At 42.1% G+C, this 22079-nt stretch overlaps 1 long non-coding RNA gene across 1 annotated transcript in view; it reads left to right on the top strand.

Moving 5' to 3' along the window:
* Nucleotides 1-17248, top strand: part of LOC135104323 (uncharacterized) — a 147006-nt gene extending 129758 nt beyond the window's left edge. The window contains exon 5 of the long non-coding RNA XR_010270392.1: nucleotides 15879-17248. This is a non-coding gene — a long non-coding RNA (uncharacterized LOC135104323). The remainder of the gene's footprint in view (nucleotides 1-15878) is intronic.
* Nucleotides 17249-22079: the final 4831 nt, after the last annotated feature.

Below are 22079 nucleotides of genomic sequence, written 5' to 3'. Positions count from 1 at the left end.
TGTGCGAGTGTGTCCGACACACTATTGGCCACCTACGTAGCGACCGCCAACTTCGACGTGCGTGTAGATGATGACATTTAACCTTTTCCTCTTCCTCCTTCATCACATAAAACAATTGTACATCATGATATGAGGTTACAATTTATAACCATACTTCTGAATGTTATTAATTGTATTTCGATGTTCTCCTCTTTTATGTAAAATTAGACTTTCTGAGATATACATCTTGACAGTGTTTGAATACCATCATAATAAATACTTGACTGATTATAAGAGGTTCTCTCAGTCTGAACGGAGTGAAGGACAGACGTTTGTAAAAGATACCATACAACTCTAATTCCGTGAAGGAAAGAACGAGAGAGACCAGGAATGAATGGAGTGTCATGATAAATAAAAAGATAAATAAATAAATAAATAGACATTATTGAGGGTAAGGCTTGATATTGTACACTGTGGGAAGGGAAAGATAAACGCTGAAAACTAAGCTCGATATATCCTGCTTCTTTTCTCCTTCCTTCCACCGGGCGTGGATGCTTTTGCTCGTAGATGTCCGGGAAAGAATCTAGAATTCAAGATTCTGGCGATGAAAGCAACTGGATACAATACAATAAGAAAAAATAAGTGGCGATATTATTCAGTTAGGATCTGTGTGTTAGGGAAATATCAACTTGACTTCACAGACAGTAATAACATTTAGTCAGGTGTTCACTTATATTTTGCTTAATCTGCGGTGTTAAGTTACTGACCGCTTCCCCGTGCAAGCTTTTAGCTATTTTAGCTAAATGAGTTTACTTGATGATGAACGCATTTCGTCGACATAATTTCACAATTCCGGTGTTTCCTTCGACTTGATGCTGCACATACAACTCTTTTTCTGATACCATGACAGTGGGTGGCATTAATATTCATCCCCCGGTCAGCCTTATATGATCTTATCTCAGAGAGGGCAAGAAAAGGTAACGCTATCCAAGTACCCTATTTTCGCAAGAGTCTCAGCATTATCAAACATACATTTTCTTAACACAATTATATGTCTACTTTTAAGCGCAATGTAAGTAATGCTTTTGATAAGAATACACGTGTTTAATATAAGGGAATAACTTGTGAAATCAACAACGCAGCACCAGACAGTGTGTGGGTCTTCGTGAGCCACACAACGGTCATGATACAGAATATTCACCTTAGTCCTACTTTTACGTAATCTTCCATGTATAAATATGCAATGTTATGTTCTACTATGACCAATCAGCATGACTCACATTAATGTCTGATCAGACTTAAAGAACTGTTACATATTCCTAAACTAGTCACTGTACATGTCTAGGCTCTTGCACCACGCAGGCCACTGAACCCTTTTTGATCGGTAGGTCACTCACGCGCACAACAATCATTCAGCGATGAGACGAGATCATAATTATATGTATAAGTGAGAGTTTTTCATAAAATGCACGTATTTCTTCTGTTTTATATGGGACACACACACACACACACACACACACACACACACACACACACACACACACAATCTTAGAACATTAAATTCACATTATGATATAGCGCACAGATGGAGTCTTGTATATGAGCAGTGTCTCAGAACATCCATTCTCTTCATCTGATAACACTTTCGTGAATACACTTCTTACTATTCCCACTTTTCCTTCTGGTGCGAGTAATCCTTGGCAGCGTGGCATAAACACATTGTTATCTTGTGTCAGGAGCCTTGGGAAGTATTCATTTTAGTGTCTGTTTTAATTTTTTTTTTTCTGCATTTCATCGTGCGATTCGCATTGTTTGGTGAAAAGTTGCAGTCAGTGACCTGGCGCAGGGAATGAGTGCGGCGGGGTGTTGCCCCTGGACGAAGTTGTGCTGGCTGACACGTGAACGATTCGCAGTTTTGTAGAGGATTTTTTTATTTACTTTTTTTTCCTGAAGACAGAACACTGGTTGGCAGGATGAAGGGGCATGAAGTGCGCGCTGCCTTACTGAATCCTGGCGCTTGGTGGCCGGTGCTAGTTCATTTCCGCCACTTGTGTGTGTTCTGAACGTTCACTACATCTATCTGGTCACAAATATAGTTAACCAAGTTACTGATGGCAACTCGTGCTACTGTATTTGCTGCTGTTCCTCCCTTCTTTCCCACAGCATCCTCCCCTTAAAAAATACGCTCAAAATTGAAAATGAAAATCCATATTGGAGCTTTTCAACAACGTATTTTTGAATGGGTGTTTAGCGATAAAGTGGATGGGACTGTGTGGACGCCGCGCATACTAAACGTTCAGTATTTCATGTTTGTTAGTTAACGTGAACTACTGGAATTATGGGGGGAAAAAAAAAAGTCGCTGAAAACTGTATAGTGTAGCCTGGAAGGTCGAGGCACAGCAGGCATTTAACTCCCCTCCCCCCCACCCCCACTGACAGCGAGAAATTATTACTCAAATGATTCATTCTCCGTTCTTTAGTAGTAATAAAAATTATGATGTGAAGCAGCAAAAAATGAGGCAGTCATCACTCTAACAGGACTGAAAATATAATACCAAAATGAAAATGAAAATTACCAAAATTATATGAGAATATTTATGTACGCCCTTGCTTGATATGTGAAGAGTTTACCATGTGTCATCTCTCAGTTATCAGTATTTTCACGTCTTAAGTAGAGCTTTTTTCCTCTTTCTTTTCGGATTTCTGTTGTTTTCTCGAATTCAGTAAGAAATCTGAACTGGAGTATTGTGATAAGCTAAGAGAAACCATTCACATATTATTTGTTTCTAGAGAGAGAGAGAGAGAGAGAGAGAGAGAGAGAGAGAGAGAGAGAGAGAGAGAGAGAGAGAGAGAGAGAGAGAGAGAGCCACTGTAACTAAGAAGTATCCAGGAGTGGTATAAGGTCTGTAAGGTTTCATTATCGAACATCTTGTTTTAGAATACCACTGGCAGACCCTCCTTCCACCACCGCTTGCTCGCTGCAGGGAAGTACTTAGTCTGTTAATTAATTAGTTCCATCAGAGGTGCTGCTTCTTTGTATCAATCGAAGTCCAGAAGCAAAGTAGAGCATTTCAGGAAGATTGTGTTAGTTGTGGTAATTGTGGTGATCAGGAAAGACTAAGGTGTGCTGGGAAAGAGGGTTAGGTGTTTGGTGATTGATTAATACTTGTACAGTGGCCAGCAACTCGATTCGCTGTGAAGTGCCATGTGGTTTGATGCCAGTGTCAGTGCTGAGTCACCATGCACAGCTTGAAATGCTGTTCACTTTATGTCCTTTCCTACTTTTTGCTGGCATTTTGTTTTTTTTAGCTAACTTTTTTTTTTCATGCGGCTCTGCGGACAACGTGACGAAGGTGACGTAATGGGAACCTGCGTCGCTGAAATTGAACGATAACATCCATTGCAGTGTTGTAGTTGTTAAATTATATTCCGTTACTTCTCAATAGTTACCGCAGAAAAAAAATATTTATACTTATATTGCTAGTTTGATTCCTGACAAAGAGAGTTATTTCATTATTTTCATGTACAGATTGACTCCTACATGCATCAATAATCAGCCTTTGAATTACCAACAGTTCGATTTTTTTTAATATGTAATAAGATCTCAGTGTAACGAAGTATCTGAATGTGCCATGGCCTTCGCTGTGTCCCTTATTACAGAGAGGATACAAGAAGAAAGAAAGCAATCGGTCCATGAGTGCCAAGAAGACGTAAGAATTCGTTTAAGGCGCAATGAGGAGAGCAGTGACTCAGGGCAGGGAAGCTCAGCTCAGGGTGACAGGACGGTCGGTTGTCAGGCCAGAAGACGACTTAGGAGCAAGACAGACTGGTGAGGAGTGATGAAAATAGATGATGAAAACAGCTGCTAACTCTGTACAAGGGCCTTATCCGTCCATGTATGGAGTATGCTTTACATGTCTGGGGGGTTCCACTCATACCGCTATTCTAGACAGGGTGGAATCAAAAGCTTTTCGTCTCATCAACTCCTCTACTCTAACTGACTGTCTTCAGCCTCTCTCTCATCGCCCCCTGTGTTGCATCTCTAGCTATCTTCTACCGCTATTTTCATGCTAACTGCTCTTCTGATCTTGCTAACTGCAAGATCAGGAGGATGCAGTAGACACCTGCCGAAACGATAATTACTCCCATTGAGGTCTAAAGCACTGTTCAGGGGGTGCTATGAACTTCTCATTAAACCCAGCTGTGACCTCACTTAACGTTTCCCTTTGTGTCTCACAACACAAGGGGGCAGTCACAGCCTGCCCTCTAAAGACAACTCTCTTCCTCCACACAAAACTACAAGCACCTAATAACACACATACCCTTCACTCAAAAAATTTAAAATCATCATGGCGACTCCTACACCAGCCTCGGAGTCCCCATCTTGGGAAGGGACCATAAATGTCCCCAGGTCGGACTGCCTTTCTGTTGACGACCCTAACTGTCTTGACACCCCCCTCAACTTTTTCTTCATTAACTTCTGCAACATTTGCGGTCTAAGATCTAATTTTCAATATGTAGAATACCACCTCTCTTCTTCTAAACCTCATCTTCTTTTCCTCACTGAAACTCAGGTGTCTGAGGCAACTGACAGTAGCCCCTTTTCTATTCCCTCCCACTTTCTCTATCATCATTTTCGATCCAAAGCTGGATGCTGCGTTTATGTGCGCAATGACTTAACCTGCTCTTGTGCCCACGCTCTTGAAGCTTCCGAGTTTTCCACCATCTGGCTACGACTACAGAGTCACTCTCATACTAAATTTATCTGTGCTGTATACCTCTCACCTAACTCCTCAGACTATAAGAAATTCTTTGACTACTTAACTTCCAAAGTGGAGCACATTCTGACCCTCTTCCCTTTTGCAGAGATCTCCATTCTTAGAGACTACAATGTTCACCACCAGCTTTGGCTTTCCTCTCCCTTCACTGACCATCCTGGTGAACTAGCCTACAACTTTGCTATCCTCCATGACCTAGAGCAATTGGTGCAACACCCTACTCGTATTCCTGACCGTCTTGGAGATACGCCCAACATTCTTGACCTTTTCCTGACCTCTAATCCTTCTGCTTATGCTGTCACCCTTTCTTCTCCGTTGGGCTTCTCTGATCACAATCTCATATCTGTATCTTGTCCCATCGCTCCAATCACTCCTCAGGATCCCCCTAAGCGAAGGTGCCTCTGGCGTTTTGCTCTGCTAGTTGGGGGACCTGAGGAGGTATTTTGCTGATTTTCCTTGGAATGACTACTGCTTCCGTGTCAGAGACCCATCTCTGTGTGCTGAGCGAATAACAGAGGTGATAATGTCTGGCATGGAGGCGTACATTCCTCACTCTTTTTCTCGTCCTAAACCTTCCAAACCTTGGTTTAACACAGCTTGTTGTTGTGGTAGCCCACAAAAGGTACTTAAGTCTTCCATCACCAGAATCTCATGCACTTTATATTTCTGCCCGGAACCATGCCAAGTCTGTTCTCCAACTAGCCAAAAACTCCTTCATTAACAGAAAGTGTCAAAACCTTTCAAAATCTAACTCCCCTCGTGACTTCTGGCATCTAGCCAAAAAATATCTCCAATAACTTTGTTTCTTCTTCTTTCCCTCCTCTATTTCAACCAGATGGCACCACTGCTATCACACTATCACATCTATTTCTAAAGCTGAATTCTTCGCTCAAACCTTTGCTAAAACCTCTACCTTGGACGATTCTGGGCTTGTTCCTCCCTCTCCTCCACCCTCTGACTACTTCATGCCACCTATTAAAATTCTTCGCGATGATGTTTTCCATGCCCTCGCTGGCCTAAACCTCGGAAGGCTTATGGACCTGATGGGGTCCCTCCAATTGTTCTCCGAAATTGTGCCTCCGTGCTTGCACCTTGGCTAGTCAAACTCTTTCAGCTCTGTCTGTCAACATCTCCCTTTCCTTCTTGCTGGAAGTTTGCCTACATTCAACCTGTTCCTATAAAGGGTGACCGTTCTAATCCCTCAAACTACCGTCCTATTGCTTTAATTTCCTGCCTATCTAAAGTTTTTTAATATATCCTCAACAGGAAGATTCTTAAACATCTATCACTTCACAACCTTCTATCTGATCGCCAGTATGCGTTTCGTCAAGGACACTCTACTCGTGATCTTCTGACTTTCCTTACTGAGTCTTGGTCATCCTTTTTTAGAGATTTTGGTGAAACTTTTGGTGTTGCCTTGGACATATCAAAAGCTTTTGATAGAGTCTGGCACAAAGCTTTGATTTCCAAACTACCCTCCTGCGGCTTATATCCTTCTCTCTGTAACTTCATCTCAAGTTTCCTTTCTGACCATTCTATTGCTGCTGTGGTAGACGGTCACTGTTCTTCTCCTAAATCTATTAACAGTGGTGTTCCTCAGGGTTCTGTCCTGTCACCCACTCTCTTCTTATTATTCACTAATGATCTTCTAAACCAAACTTCTTGTCCTATCCACTCCTACGCTGATGATACCACCCTACACTTTTCCACGTCTTTTCATAGACGTCCAAGCCTTCAGGAGGTAAACATTTCACGCAGAGAAGCCACAGAGCGCTTGACTTGTGATCTTCCTAAAATTTCTGATTGGGGCAGAGCAAACTTGGTATTGATGATTGCCTCAAAAACTCAATTCCTCCATCTATCAACTCGACACAACCTTCCAGACAACTATCCCCTCTTCTTCAATGACACTCAACTGTCCCCCTCTTCTACACTGAACATTCTTGGTCTGTCCTTTACTTATAATCTGAATTGGAAACTTCACATCTCATCTCTAGCTAAAACAGCTTCTATGAAGTTAGGTGTTCTGAGACGTCTCCGCCAGTTTTTCTCACCCCCCCAGCTGCTAACTCTGTACAAGGGCCTTATCCGTCCATGTATGGAGTATGCTTCACATGTCTGGCGGGGTTCCACTTATACTGCTCTTCTAGACAGAGTGGAATCAAAAGCTTTTCGTCTCGTCAACTCCTCTCCTCTAACTGACTGTCTTCAGCCTCTCTCTCACCGCCGCCATGTTGCATCTCTAGCTGTCTTCTACCGCTATTTTCATGCTAACTGCTCTTCTGATCTTGCTAACTGCATGCCTCCCCTCCTCCCGCGGCCTCGCTGCACAAGACTTTCTTCTTTCTCTCACCCCTATTGTGTCCACCTCTCTAACGCAAGAGTTAACCAGTATTCTCAATCATTCATCCCTTTCTCTGGTAAACTATGGAACTCCCTGCCTGCTTCTGTATTTCCACCATCCTATGACTTGAATTCCTTCAAGAGGGAAGTTTCAAGACACTTATTCATCAAATTTTGACTACTGCTTTGATCCTTTAATGGGACTGCCATTTCAGTGGACATTTTTTTTATTGAATTTTTGTTGCCCTTGGCCAGTGTCCTTCCTACATAAAAAAAATTAAAAAATGCCTCCCCTTTTCCCGCAGCCTCGCTGCACAAGACTTTCTTCTTTCTGTCATCCCTATTTTGTCCACCTCTCTAATGTAAGAGTTAACCAGTATTCTCAATCATTCATCCCCTTCTCTGGTAAACTTCGCAACTCCCTACCTGCTTCTGTATTTTCACCTTCCTATGACTTGAATTCTTTCAAGAGGGAGGTTTCAATACACTTATCCTTCAATTTTTTGACTACCGCTTTGGACCCTTTTCTGGGACTGGCATCTCAGCGGGCTTTTTCATTTTTTTTTTATTTTTGCTACCCTTGGCCAGTGCCCCCCCTACATAAAAAAAAAGAAAGTCAAGGTCGTCACCGTGATTGACAGAAAAACAGGAATGTAAGAGAACACACACACACACACACACACATACACACAATACGTATAATGGGAAATACGAAAGTGAACAATGAACGCCGACAAAAAAAAAGAAAGAAAAACAGGAAAACCAGCCCTGAGTGACGCCGGTGAGTGAAAAAAAAAAAAAGATTAGCGTGCAAGAAATCGTTTTAATTAAGGAGTAAGGAATTAAGGTGTCTTTGAAGTCGAGGTAAGCATTGTTTCCTTCGCCTCATGTCCTGACTCGCTGCAGGATGCGTAGATATGGCGGGACAAGGAGACATGCCCGTGAGCGGTGGTGGGAGTTCTCGCATTGGCAGTATTGGATGAAAAGCTTACCAGTGTAATAAATGACTTAGAAAACCGAAGAATGAAGAAATATAAAGATCATGGAGCAGGAGGCGGAGCGAGCAGTTGTGGCAGAAGGATCAGAAGCCGGCGGTGGGAAGGATAAGGGGCGTTACTGTGCGCAGCCTCGGCTTGGCTGGAAACCCTCATAAACAATGTGAGAAAAAAAAAAAAGATGGTAAAAGATATTGGCGATTTTCCTCTCAAAAATTTTTATCTTTTTTCTCGGTTTACGGGTTATAAAAGATGTTCTTCCAAATTACATTACATTTGTGAGTGAAATGTCATTTATATGAACTAAATAAAATGAACTTAAGCTCATGTGAACTGTATATCACTCGCACTGACAAACCGGAACTGAACATTTATAAACAACAAGACTAAAATATTCAGTCACTTGTGTATAATTTTTATTGTTGATTCTCTTACTTTGTGCTTTATTTTTAAATAACTCAATGCGAAAATACTTTTGGTTTATTCTCTCAAGCCAGTCGTATTTTAAATCTCGCTGTCATGTTAACGCTCTGTAAGTCAGGCTTTATTTTATTGACATGACTGGAGTTAATTACAAACCTCACCGGGACGTGCCGACACCCACACGGCGCCGGTCTCATGCGGAGGTTGAAGTGCAGGTCACACAGCGCCGCATCGCCTGTAGCAGCGGCGTACAGTAAACCACCTCGTTGCTTCTTCTCATAGGCGTTTACAAGCCGCGCTATTGATGCACGATTGCTAACTTAATGTCCACGACTTTGCTTACACCAACATGTGGCTGTCGAGCGCAGTTGAGAAGACATATTTAGCATTACACATTGAGAGAGAAATGTTGACTTCCAGGAGATATGAATCGAGATACCTTTGTAACTCCTGTCTTGAAGAGGTTTGTTTACATTACTGAGGTTCTTTCTATTCAGCTCAGATTTTTCTATCTATAGCCTGATCCTTAACGTCTGGGATCAAATATGACAGGGTAAAACAAGTATCACAATCTTTTCTACGGCTGTAACTCAGTTTCTAAGAATAACTTCAGAGTTGAGCTTCAGACCACTAACGCTGCCAACATTTCTTAAACCGTCATTGATTTTCAGTTTCTCTTCATCTACCAGAATTCTTCCCGAGTTTCTTTGCTAGTGAAGGGACCACGAGTTTTCATCTTAGCCACAATTTGTTGGGAACAGCAAATTGTTTCTGGTGAATGACAGAGCGGTGCACTCTCCCGTCTGCTTATAAGGTTTTGCAATTCGATTTGGCCATTAGGCGGTAATTGCATCTTTGTTATGTGTTTTGATATTCGTTTCCAGCTGAAATAATGCATTCCTTTTGGCGAAATTATTTCTGAGGCAAGAAGTTTAGATAAAAATCAAAGACCATTATCATCAGTTTTCCTACGCAGAGGTTGCCATGTACGCCACGCCAGATGACACGCGTGGCTATAGCCCCTATCCTGAGACACTTATGCCCGCTCATCCACTACTATCAATAGGCTTCACTTGCAATAGAGCAGGTTTTTAAAGGTAATTTTTAAGGTTCTAGAGACGGATTAACAAGATTTATTCACTGTTAACAGGAGAAACACTTTTGAAAACCCGGCTAATAATTTCTATGGCCTTTGAAAATAGCAGTCGTCAGAGAGCAAGGCTTTTCTGAATACAGGCCAAATAATACTCGATCGATGGTGTGCAAATTAAACAGTCCGTGAAGTTAAAAGTTTCCCAACAAAGAGAATGTTTCGACTTGAAGGAGTAATTGAAGATTGAGTCTAAGTGAATTGTGTAGCAGTAGTCTTCTCTTGCTGCCCTGCAACAAAGGTGGGGACACCAGCACTAATAATAGTGTAGCTACCATATCATTAAAGAACTTCACCTGTCATTATACATTCCTTCCCTCCTGTGGGTGGCGCAGGAGGGAAGGCTTCGCGGTATACCATTCCCATTGAGTCATTTCTGCAAACTATCTGTTCGCTTATACTTGTGATTCTCAGTAGTGTATGTGCTTGTCTGATGCTGATGGGAAGAGAACAGTTTTCCAGCACGTGTCCTTCAGTGTTAGCTACGCTGTTATTATATCTGTATTTCTCGGATTTCTGAGTGTAAACGACTTCATATGTTTGTGTATTCTGAGACACGACGCGTACTTGTTCCTGTCGCTGGTTTTCTGAAATCTGCTTCTTAATATAAACGAAACATACTGAGGAGCCCCAGGTGAGATCACTTCCATAAGGTAAGAATTTAGTTCCATCTTGTCCGTCTCTGACTATGATTTCATGTAATTAATTAACTCGGTATTCTGTTGTATCTCTCTCTCTCTCTCTCTCTCTCTCTCTCTCTCTCTCTCTCTCTCTCTCTCTCTCTCTCTCTCTCTCTCTCTCTCTCTCTCTCTCTCTCTCTCTCTCTCTCTCTCTCACACACACACACACACACACACACACACACACACACACACACAGAGACGCGCACGCGGAAGCCTGCCGCAGAGAGTAAACAAGCTTGAAGGAATAAATCTGGAAAGCTGATAAGAAAAGTTAACGCAAATACGAAATGTATTGTGTAAGACGGCGGGTTCTTCTAAAGTAAAGAGTGCTGCGTGAAAATGCTGTTGACCTTTTTAAGACCCAGTAAGCAGACGTGATAATGCTGGAAAGAAACTTTTACGGCACAGGAGAAAAAAAAAATATTGCAGAGGCGATGTAACACGAACACCAACTTCCTTATTCTGAAGAATGTGGTAAAAACAACAACGAGCAACAGAACCATTAACACAATTGTAAGCACAACACCACTCGCTGACTATTTTCACTATATGCTAAACACAAGCATCCCTGTGGCCTGGAACGTGCATCCCTTTGTGGCATCCTGGGCGGGGCTGAGCAAATCATATATATATATATATATATATATATATATATATATATATATATATATATATATATATATATATATATATATATATATATATATATATATATACCTTCACGCGCTTCAGTGTTACTCTGAGATCCCCCACCCTCACAGTGGTTGGTGCGACTCGTGCAAGATTGAGCGTCTTCTTGACCCTCCCATTATTTTCCCACACCTTACATGCCGACCTGTGACGGAGGCTATCCTTCCAAGGTATATTTTATGCGGCGAACGCTCTCTGCCCTGCCTGTGTCCTTGGCATACCGACACTACGGCGCATGTATCATCCGCTTGTTTGATATTGATTTCTTTCTATCTGTGGTTTTGTATTAAATGTGTGTGTGTGTGTGTGTGTGTGTGTGTGTGTGTGTGTGTTTCCGTTCACATTGTAACTCGAGAAATTTTTACAAGATTGTGATTAAAAGGACTTGTCAGGTGATTATGGAGCGATTCACTACACACGTAAACGCTTCACCATAATGTTCATACACTATTACCGCGAGCCCATCATTCCGCCATCCCCCGGCTGTCCCGATTTGATTTGTTAGAAGTAATTTTCTTCTCATGAGAATCGAGAACTATAGTTTCAGCGTGTTCTATATATATGGATGGTCTGCCTCTGAACTGTATAGATTTATGGATTGTCTCTTAAAGCAGTTCAGTGCATAGCCCATCTTATAGTCTAGCAAATGTTGAAAATCTGCTTCCATGGAGACTTACTACTCCAGAGGTTTATTTTTACCTTCATTTCATTATAATCACCTATAAAAGTTTTCAGTTCCGTTGATATATTTCCCTCTTAATCTATTTTCCCATATTCCCATTCCTTGTACGTGAAGAATAGATAAACATCCACTCCTATTTTTCACCTTTAACACAAACATGAAGAATAGTCTGTAGTCTGTCTCGGGAAAGCATCAAAAGCTCCCCTTCATGTTGCTTCACACGGCTTAGTAGATCGGAATTATCAAAGCATCCAAGAAGCAGCCAGGTCTGTCGCCTTCACCTGGCTGGGAGTGGTGTTATCTCCCTGCCTGGCCTTGCTGCGCTGTGGCGGCATCTGCTCGTCTTGGGGTGTCTGGCGGCACTGTTGCTTTATTGTTAACGTGTTTAGTCAAGGGAACGAGGTACTTGCTTTCATGCCGTGGATCCTTGACTGGCCTCTCTTCCTTACTCCTTGTGTCCACACACACACACACACACACAGACACTTTCCTTCCGCTACACACACACACACACACAGCAGTAAGTTCACTTAGTTATCTTATTCCCGCTATGAGTTTCTATATATACCTGTCATTTAGGGAAACAACACACGGTAACTGAATTCTGAGAATGTTGTAGCTACGTACAGCTTACGTACGTAAGTGGCACACGGTTCTTAGAAGGCTGTGGTAATGGTGTGTTCGTATATAATAACGATGCGTGATATAATATATATATATATATATATATATATATATATATATATATATATATATATATATATATATATATATATATATATATATATAGATAGATAGATAGATAGATAGATAGATAGATAGATAGATAGATAGATAGATAGATAAGTACATCCAAATCAAGGAGGTTAGGTTTCACTGTTACGACTGGGTTTGTCTTACATGGAGCCAAAACGAGCATATGTTTTTTCTTGTCTTTTTTTTTTTCTTTCTGTCTTCCTGTTTCCTCCTCATTACATCAAGTGCAAATACCCATCTAACCGTTTTCATTCATACATTTCTTTCCCCTTTATAATTTCCACTGCATGACTCACATTCGCGGATCAAAAATACTCTTGAAAGGATAAAAATTCTGCAGCTTTTTATTCCATTTTTGTTTCTTCCTTTCCTCTGCTTGTTAACATCATCATCCACATTAACGAGGTGCAATGCCGGAGGGAGAAAGGTATTTCTTCCAAGGTTGCTTCTTCATATCATATTATCAGTAGAAAATGTTGTACCCTCTAATTAGCCCATTAATATCATGTATGGAGTTTTCATTGGAGTGGCTCTCCTCATTTCTTGAAAGTTGCTGACTGACTAAGTGCCACATTCTTATTAACTGGTGCAGCTTTGTTTTCTGTCCGTCTGTCTGCCTGTCTGTCTGTTTGTTTGTTTGTACTATGTCTGTCTGTCTGCCTGTTTGTCTGTCTGTACTATGTTTGTATGGCCTTTTGTCCTTCTGTCTGTCTGCCCATCTCTCTCTCTCTCTCTCTCTCTCTCTCTCTCTCTCTCTCTCTCTCTCTCTCTCTCTCTCTCTCGGACTTTATTTTCAGCTGCATTGGTCTTCATCTAACACAGTAATACACATTATGATAAACCCTCAAAAATTAAGGCTGGCATCTCGTAGCACACGCCAGTCTCCCTTGTCGATTTTACTGACGCTCCTTCATTAGACAGAGGTTGATTAATTCTTCTTCTTCCTCTCTGATTCATAGCTGAGATATGAATGTAGGGACGGGGTTGAAGGACTGATTGGAATGTACGAATCGTTAACGACAGTGAGTCCTTGAGTGAAGTGGCCGCTTGCTTGGTCTCGCTCTTTTTTTTTTATTTGTTCTGCCATCCTTTCGTTCTGAGAGCATCAAGGAAACTGAGTATGATTTATGCAAAAATAGAAAAGGTGCCTTGGTCTCCCCAGATTTTTGTTGTACGTTCCTTGCATTCTAATAGCGTCAAGGAAACTGAGTAGAAATTATGAAGGAAAAATAAAAGGTGTCTTCGTTAAAAAAAATAATACTGCAGTGCTTCCACCAGTAGTGGTGCTCAGATCGTTGGACTTGGAGGGCCACGAGAGGTGATGTCAGTTTTTGGAGTTTTACCTTGCGACAGCGACAGTGGGTGAATACAAACAAAATAGGGTGTCCTACGTATCAAGGCAGGCACTAAAAGATTTGATCACTCAGGTATATTTAAGTGCATATTAGTCTATACATGTGGTGGTTATCGTTGTAAGTAAAACTGAGAGCTAAGGAAAAATACTATTGCTCCCGATGCGCCCTTCTTCAATTCAAGGTCAAGCAACGAACATTCAAAATATTGTTTTTAATGGACTGAAGTTTGACCGTTGGTGATGGACACTTCTCGTGGAGGGTCCAGTCACCGCCCCCGCTTTACCAATGCAGCTATCACATTTCAAATTTAGTGTGACATAAAACATGTAATAAATTCGTGATGCGCCATTTTTGTGGGTGAGTGGATGAGTGTGGATGTATTGGTAATGGTAACCTCATCAGACTTCACAAAGATGTCAGTGCGTTTAGCTTAGTCTACGATTCATTTGGAGACGTCTTCTGTAGTGGTGTGAGTTTTCTTTCGTCCCATCAAGGGCTACCTAAATTAAGTTGAAATGCTGGAAATTGTAGGTCCTAACTCTTTGACGGCAATATCTTCTAGAAGTTGATTAAATGAACAAGTAAAACTTAGGGATTTGGCTGGAAAACGTGGCACGACACGAAGATTTTATTTCGATTCAACTCGACTGATGTTACCACAGTGCGGCGGAGATTGTGTGTCCTTGATCTTGATTTTTAGTTGTCGTAGAGCACAAAAAAAAAAAAAAAACAATGTCCAAAAATTAAAGCCAGACACAAACACACACACACACACACACACGAGAGAGAGAGAGAGAGAGAGAGAGAGAGAGAGAGAGAGAGAGAGAGAGAGAGAGAGAGAGAGAGAGAGAGAGAGAGGGGAGGGAACGATGGGGAGGATGAAATTCCTTAGTTTCCCAAGTCCTGCGAAAGAAAACGTTATTTTTAAATACAGAGAATGTGTGAAGGTAGCACTTTTAAATTTTTAGTTTGTGTGTGTCTGTGTGTGGGTGGGTGGTTGGGTGGATGAGGGTGTGTGTGTTTACATGGATGTATATACCTAATTATGAGGTACGGGAAAGAAGGTATGCTTTTCCTTTAAGTCTTTTCCTTTAAGTCATAAAAAAAAAAAATCTTGAATGGATCACTCTCTCATCCAGATTATATAAAGAGTCCATACGTCTGTGAGCTGTGTTTCAAAAAGTCTCTTCTACACGTGGTGCTCTTCTGCTTTCGTTGATGTTCCCTCGTGTCTGTTTCATTCCATACATACACAGATCTTCTCTGTCCATAACTATATCGATATTTTATTCCCTTCAACACGCTGAGAACTGCAGTTGTGTTTTCTCCTCCATATTTCTAAAGTTGGGGAGCTTCATATGATAAGTGTCTCAGATTAAGTGTGTGTGTGTGTGTGTGTGTGTGTGTGTGTGTGTGTGTGTGTGTGTGTGTGTGTCTGTGTGTGTGTGTGTGTGTGTGTGTGTCGAGTTTTACTACGGACGCTATATCATTTCACTGTTTACTATTATGTGTTGACACGTGAGTTTCCTGGGCAGTGATTATATTGAGATTGTACACGTATACATATGTTGGAGAACACATGTATACTACATAATATTGTACATCTCATGTAAAAAGGGCATTTCCATTCCCCTCCCGCCCCACATGCATTCCCGAACACATACACATGCACGGGAAGCATAGTGAACGCTGGAATTACAATTGGCGACTGGCGACAAACACTGCAAATAAAGTGACGCATCATGTGTCCCGGACTAGCTGAATAACAACACGCACTTTGAAGCACCATGATAAACTGTACTTTTATTGTAGCATGGGCGCAGGCAACACACACACACACACACACACACACACACACACACACACACACACACACACACACAAACACCGTTTATTATTATTATTATTATTATTATTATTATTATTATTATTATTATTATTATTATTATTATTATTACACACATGCTCTCTCTCTCTCTCTCTCTCTCTCTCTCTCTCTCTCTCTCTCTCTCTCTCTCTCTCTCTCTCTCTCTCTCATCCACAGTCTTGGGAAGGGCGTGGAATTATCCTGCACCGAGAGTTGTGGTCCAGAATTACGACTCCTGACCATGTGTTTCTCATCGCTCCGGCTAAATGTATTTCCGTTCGGATGGTCAATGGAGGCCAGCGTGCGGTCTGATATGCTACGGGAGGAAGTGCCTTGTGTCCAGTATGCTGCAACAAGCGCAATATAATATCATTCCTGTTGAGGATAGTTCCCTTTGTTATCTAAAGAAAACTTAACCGTAGGAGATATGATTAGATAATAGGCCACTGAATAATAAGTTTTCATACGCTCGTAAAGTCTTAATATTGGCCTCTTCCTCAGAAGTTGGACGCTACATAGTTGGGCGCAAATGTTCGTTTACAGCGAGTCTCCATCACGGTAAGAGGGGGGCCGCGCCGGAGGCTGTGTGCTGGGCCAGACATTTGGTAGTATGGGCTGTGTTGTTGCCGAGCGCCGAGAGGGAGGCCGTAACGTTGCAGCTTTCTGGTTTATTTCTCATGTTAGATTACAACCTCCATCGGAATGTCGCTGTGGTGTACAAAGGACTGGACTCGCTGTCTCTGGTTCAGTTCTGTGCTGCTGTGAATACTATGGACTATTTCTGGCTTGTCTGTAGTGCACCCCGGAGCTATATTGGGGGGACGTTCGGTGCTAATGCGGACTCTGAGTTGTATGTATTAGAAAGTTGCATCATTAAGTAAGCTTCCCATCATCTTAGACTACGACCGGTGTAGGTTCCATTTTGCTTACACGTGTACCTTCTTACGATGATGTCTGTCTTGAAGCGTTATGGCAGAGGCGTCATTAGGGGCAGTGTTTGTAGTCAAGGCATTACGTAATCTTCCGCACCCCCGTTAATATACCGCCACAGTGGGTTCCATCTTGCCTGCGTGCACCTTCTTACAGTAATGTCAGTTTTGAAGCGCTATGGTAGAGGCGTAATTAAGGGCAGTGTTTGTGGGCGAGGCAGATATGTTTAATTGGAGAAAAATGTCCTTAGGTTGTTTCAAGACAGAAACATCAAGACATATCTGGAAATTAATTGAGTTTGTGTCTTGTTGGTATTTCTTTCTTCATTTTATTGAGATACCGCTAATTAGGTGTATTTTTCTCTGGAAATTAAATATATTCAGTGTTCTTTGATAGAAAAATAAAGCAAGATGTTATGTTGGCGAGTCGAGGTCAGCCAGTAAAAACAAACAAAAGAAAAAAATCCTGCTTGAATTTCTAAAGATTGAGGCAATGATGAAAAATAGATAAGTAAATAAATAAATGCCTTAAAAATAATTAATGTAAACTTATTTTGTGTGCTGTTTTGTAGAACTGTTAATGAAGCATTGTGTGATGATTAAAAATAAATTTCCTAAGAAAAGAAAAAATGCTGAAACTTTATTTAATCTTTAAAATCTCCCTGAAAAAAAAGAATGAAAATAGTATCAAGGCATTACGCATCAAAAATCGCTATTTTATAAGATTATTGATAAAACATTGTGTGATGATAAAACTGATTACACCTAAGAAAGAAGAATGACGAAACTTTAAATATTTCACCTTTAAAAATTCTCTAAGAAAAAAATAAAATAATGAAAACACGCAGCAATGTAGCGTGAAGCACTTCAGCCTGATGCACGAGACAAATTATTCTCCATGAAATATAAACAAGGCGGAAAATGACTAGATTCCCTTGCATGTACAACAACGTCGACTTGCTATACATAGGCAAGAGGAGGAGAAGAGGAGCTGTGGAGGCGCGGCGCAGGGTGACGGGCACGGCACCTCCTGGCGAGGCGGAGGAAGGCGGGCGGCGGCTGTGCTTTGTGGGGCTAAAATGCTTTCCACCCTGCATGAATGTTCGCCATTTGCTGGGCCGCGTTGCAGAGTTAGGTGCAGATGGAGTGGTGGCGGGCTGCTTGGGAGGATGTCTGGCTGACCGCTGTGTGTGTGTGTGTGTGTGTGTGTGTGTGGAAGGGGGGGGAAGGGAGTGGCATGTTGCAGGAATGCCGTGCAGTAGTGTGTCGGAAACGGTACATATTTCCTCCCATGGCTGTATTTTTCCTTGTACTGGGGTCTTTCGCTCTCTCTCTCTCTCTCTCTCTCTCTCTCTCTCTCTCTCTCTCTCTCTCTCTCTCTCTCTCTCTCTCTCTCTCTCTCTCTCTCTCTCTCTCTCTCTCTCTCTCTCTCTGAGTAGGTGATCAACTCTCAATTTTCCTCAGTAATTCCTGGACGTGGCGCGCTGCCGAAATTTTGAGAGGAGCTCCTGTTTAAGTTTCCTGTTTTCTCACTCAGTCTCCACGATCTTATATTTTCCATCCTTTTTTATTTTTTTTCATCTTATCCTTCTTTTCCTCTTCCTTCAGGCAATACACAAGTCTCCTCTTACCCCGAATGAATGGTTTTCTTCAGCTCCTTCAGCCTCTCCTCCTCCTTAACTTCTTCCCTCACTCCCTCACTGACTCCTTCTCTACATTCTCGCTTCGATCTTTTCTCCATCATTTTCTTCCTCCTGTCCTTCCAGTATCCCGCCCCACAAGCAGCACTCTTCCTTGTTTATGGCCTGTATTCTTAAACGCCTTGAACTCTCGTAGGAAAGTTTACAAAAGGCGACGGATGATTAATAAGGTTCTCAGAGTATTTTACCGTATTGGTGGTCCAGAATGTTTGTTAAATCACCACCAGAATAGTAAAAGTAGTGTAATATGGATAAGAAGCTTAAATCCTGCTGAAATTACCACTGAAATCGTGTAAATACCCTTGAAAACCCTCAATAACTTCCACTGCACACTAAACATAAATATATAAATATATAAATATAAATATATAAAAAAAAAAAGATGAAATGAGGAGCATGAATGTTTCAGATTTTGTACCTACGTTCCTCTTACAGAACCTTGTGCTCATAGGAGGTAAGGATAGGTAGGAACAAAAAAGTCTGTTCCTACCTATTCTTACTTACCTGTGGGTACGTAGGTAGGTACACTGTGCATGCTGGGAAACGTAATATAGAAGGTTGCTCATCTAGGAAAAAGATAAATATTTTTTCCCTGAGGTACAGACGTCGTTCCTGTATTCCGTTTTCTGCATATTTTGAGCTTTGTATTTTTCTCGTCATTTGTGAAGAGTGATATTTCTTTGCTTCCGGGGAGAGGATATGAAAGGAAAGAGAGAGAGAAGTGTGTGTGTGTTTTTTTTTTTTTTTTTTCTGTTTTGTTACTTCTATGAGTATATTCCTGTTGTCACTACTGCTTCTAGAATTACCAACACCACTACTTGTACTACTGGCGTGGTATGTCGTCCTCTCTTCCAGCCTCCTACAGGATGGGGATATGGGATGAGGGAGTCACCTCTTGTAGCTTCGCCGTTTATTTGATGCATAGAAAATACAGGGTGTGCTCAACTCCGAGTCTATATATTGCGGATTTCTTTTAGTCAACGCTGCTACCCTGCATTCATTCTGTCTTGGCCGGGAGGCGCCCAGTAATCACATGCAAATACATCCATCTCGTGGTTTAGATGAAAAGGGTGTGGAAGTGTTATTTAATACGTGACTCCAGGTGTGGAAGTGTTATTTAATACGTGACTCCAGGTGACTCCATGGAACCTACATAACACACCTAGGGAAGTCTGGTGAGGTGTGAATGGGCGAGGAGCGCTCACATGGCAATATGTGTCCACTTTGTCGTGTCCATAAGGTATATAAAATCATATGGTACATAGCTCGGCCACCTCCATGTCGGGTGTCCTCAGCCGACCTATATTTGTACAAAAAACGAAAATTAAACGTGTACGCAACAGTGTATGTCTATTTACAATAAAAGTGGCGGCAGTTAGAGGAAAGGGAAAAAAGAAAAAAATAACATCTGGAATGGAAAAATATAAAATGGAACTATAAATACACATATACAAACACAATGAAAAATGTAAAATGAAATATGCACAAAATATTTAGTAAAAGGAGAGGGAAGAAATTCGTCTATGTCAGAGAGAAGGTGAAGAACGGGGCAGAAAAGGCACAAAAATATAATGCATACAAAAGAAGACAAATAGAACAATCTAAGATTTGTTGTAAACTAGTATGTGTTTGTTTACATTACTGCCGATGCCGTGAGACCGAGGGCGTGGCTGCCGTCAGGGGAGATGAATGACGGCTCCGGCGAGGAGGCAGCCAGGGATAGCGAGGAAGGCGGGACGCGACCGGCAAGGAAAGCGAGGAGATGGCGGCGACGACGAGTGTAGGCGAGAAGAGGTAAAGGCGTACCGCGATGAGGAGCGGGAAGAAAAACCCACAAGGGTTGACAAAGGTGCAGTAGACATGGCGGCGAGTGGACGGTTGGCGAGAGGCGGCGACGAGACCTGGGCGAAGGGAGTCAACGAGACGGAAGTGAGGGGCAGCGACGAGAAGGATGGGAAGGGCAGCAACGAGACTGTTGAGAGGGACGGCGACGAGACGGAGACAAGAGCGGTGACGAGGAGACTGAGGCGCCGGCTGGGGACATGACAGTGAGGGTACCTGAGAGGTGTGGAAATAGCAGCGAGATGTAGTGAGCGAGAGGGCTCGTCTCAGGTGTAGAAGGCGTCCACTCCTCAGGAGATACGTGGAGCGTCGCGGGAAGAACACGTCTGGGGAAGACGCATTGGCGGCGAAGTTGAATATACAGGGCTTAAGAAGCGTCGCAGGGAAGTAGGCACGCCTCAGGATCAGCAGAAGAGTGGCGTCTTAACGAGGCAGGAACGAGGCGATGGGAGCTACGGTGAGGGATGCTCGATAAGGCACGCTGATGATCAGCAGGCAGGAGTGAAGGTAGTCAGAAGGCAGAAAGGAGACACGCCGTTGGAGAAGAGTAAGGTCACAGTTCCCGCGGTATAAGAAGGCATGGAGAGCAGGAGTGACGGAAAACGGCGGTGAGCAGGAGTGACTCGAGGCAGGGTGAGTAGGAACCAAGCTGAAAAAAACGCTAAAGGAGGAGGTATCTGGTCGAGGAACTGCTACTTCAGGTGGCGTGCAGCTTTGGAACACCAGCCAGCACCACATCTTCCTATCCTGCATCCTACAGGATAGGGATGTGGGGTGAAGGAGTCACATCTTGCAGCTTCGTCGTTTGTTTGATGTATAGCGAATACAGTCTGGTGTGGATCTCCCTGTTTTATGTACAATAGATAATATATGATAAATACTAACCTACTACCATCATCATAATCACCACCACCTCCGTTACTTTTACCACCACCACCACAACAAGTTTTACCACCAGTACTATTGCTCTTTTAAACACCTGTGCCCATCGCGGAACATAACAAGATACATGATGATTTCCCTTTCATATCACGGCGCATCGGGTAGAAACTCACTAATGATTGTGGTCAACCCTGTTTTTTTTTTTAATCCTTTTGTTTATTCACAATTACGAGGAACATGGGTGATTAACATTATCATTTACAGGGCTGTCAACGCACGCCGCTTTTTTACATCAATTGTGCAATATTTATGGCTCGTGAGCTGGTGAGAGAGAGAGAGAGAGAGAGAGAGAGAGAGAGAGAGAGAGAGAGAGAGAGAGAGAGAGAGAGAGAGAGAGAATACCTGTCTCTCAGATATATCTATACATTGTCAAGAATTAATTTGACATGTATTTTCGCTTTTATATCACCAGCCTTTTCGCTTATCACTTTTCTTAATATGCCTGGTAGATTACATAGCTTTTTTGTGCTTTTATCTCCCTTGTGCCTTTGTCCAACCTCCTCTACGAATAAAAAAATAAATAAATAAGTAAACAAAAAATGCTGCTCCTCGTCTGATTGCTCAACGTATTCCAGTCACGTCTTAAAAAAAAAAAAAGAAACTCACTCTAGAATTACTTCCTATGAACGTGCATGTAAATAAAGTGCCTTGATTACACCGTGGATATGTGATAAGTTTTGTGATGTAACTAAGGAGGAGTGTATGACTTCTCTCTCTCTCTCTCTCTCTCTCTCTCTCTCTCTCTCTCTCTCTCTCTCTCTCTCTCTCTCTCTCTCTCTCTCTCTCTCTCTCTCTCTCTCGTGTCCGGTCTTTTCAACGTCGCATTTCTTTCTGTAACATTTCTGTAACATTCATTCTCTCTCTCTCTCTCTCTCTCTCTCTCTCTCTCTCTCTCTCTCTCTCTCTCTCTCTCTCTCTCTCTCTCTCTCTCTCTCTCTCTCTCTCTCTCTCTCCTTTCAGATGAA

The sequence above is a fragment of the Scylla paramamosain genome, chromosome 10, assembly GCF_035594125.1.
Source record: "Scylla paramamosain isolate STU-SP2022 chromosome 10, ASM3559412v1, whole genome shotgun sequence".
In the NCBI taxonomy this organism is placed as follows: Eukaryota; Metazoa; Arthropoda; class Malacostraca; order Decapoda; family Portunidae; genus Scylla; species Scylla paramamosain.
Note: the sequence above shows the minus strand (reverse complement) of the source record. Positions and strands in the feature narration are given on the sequence as shown.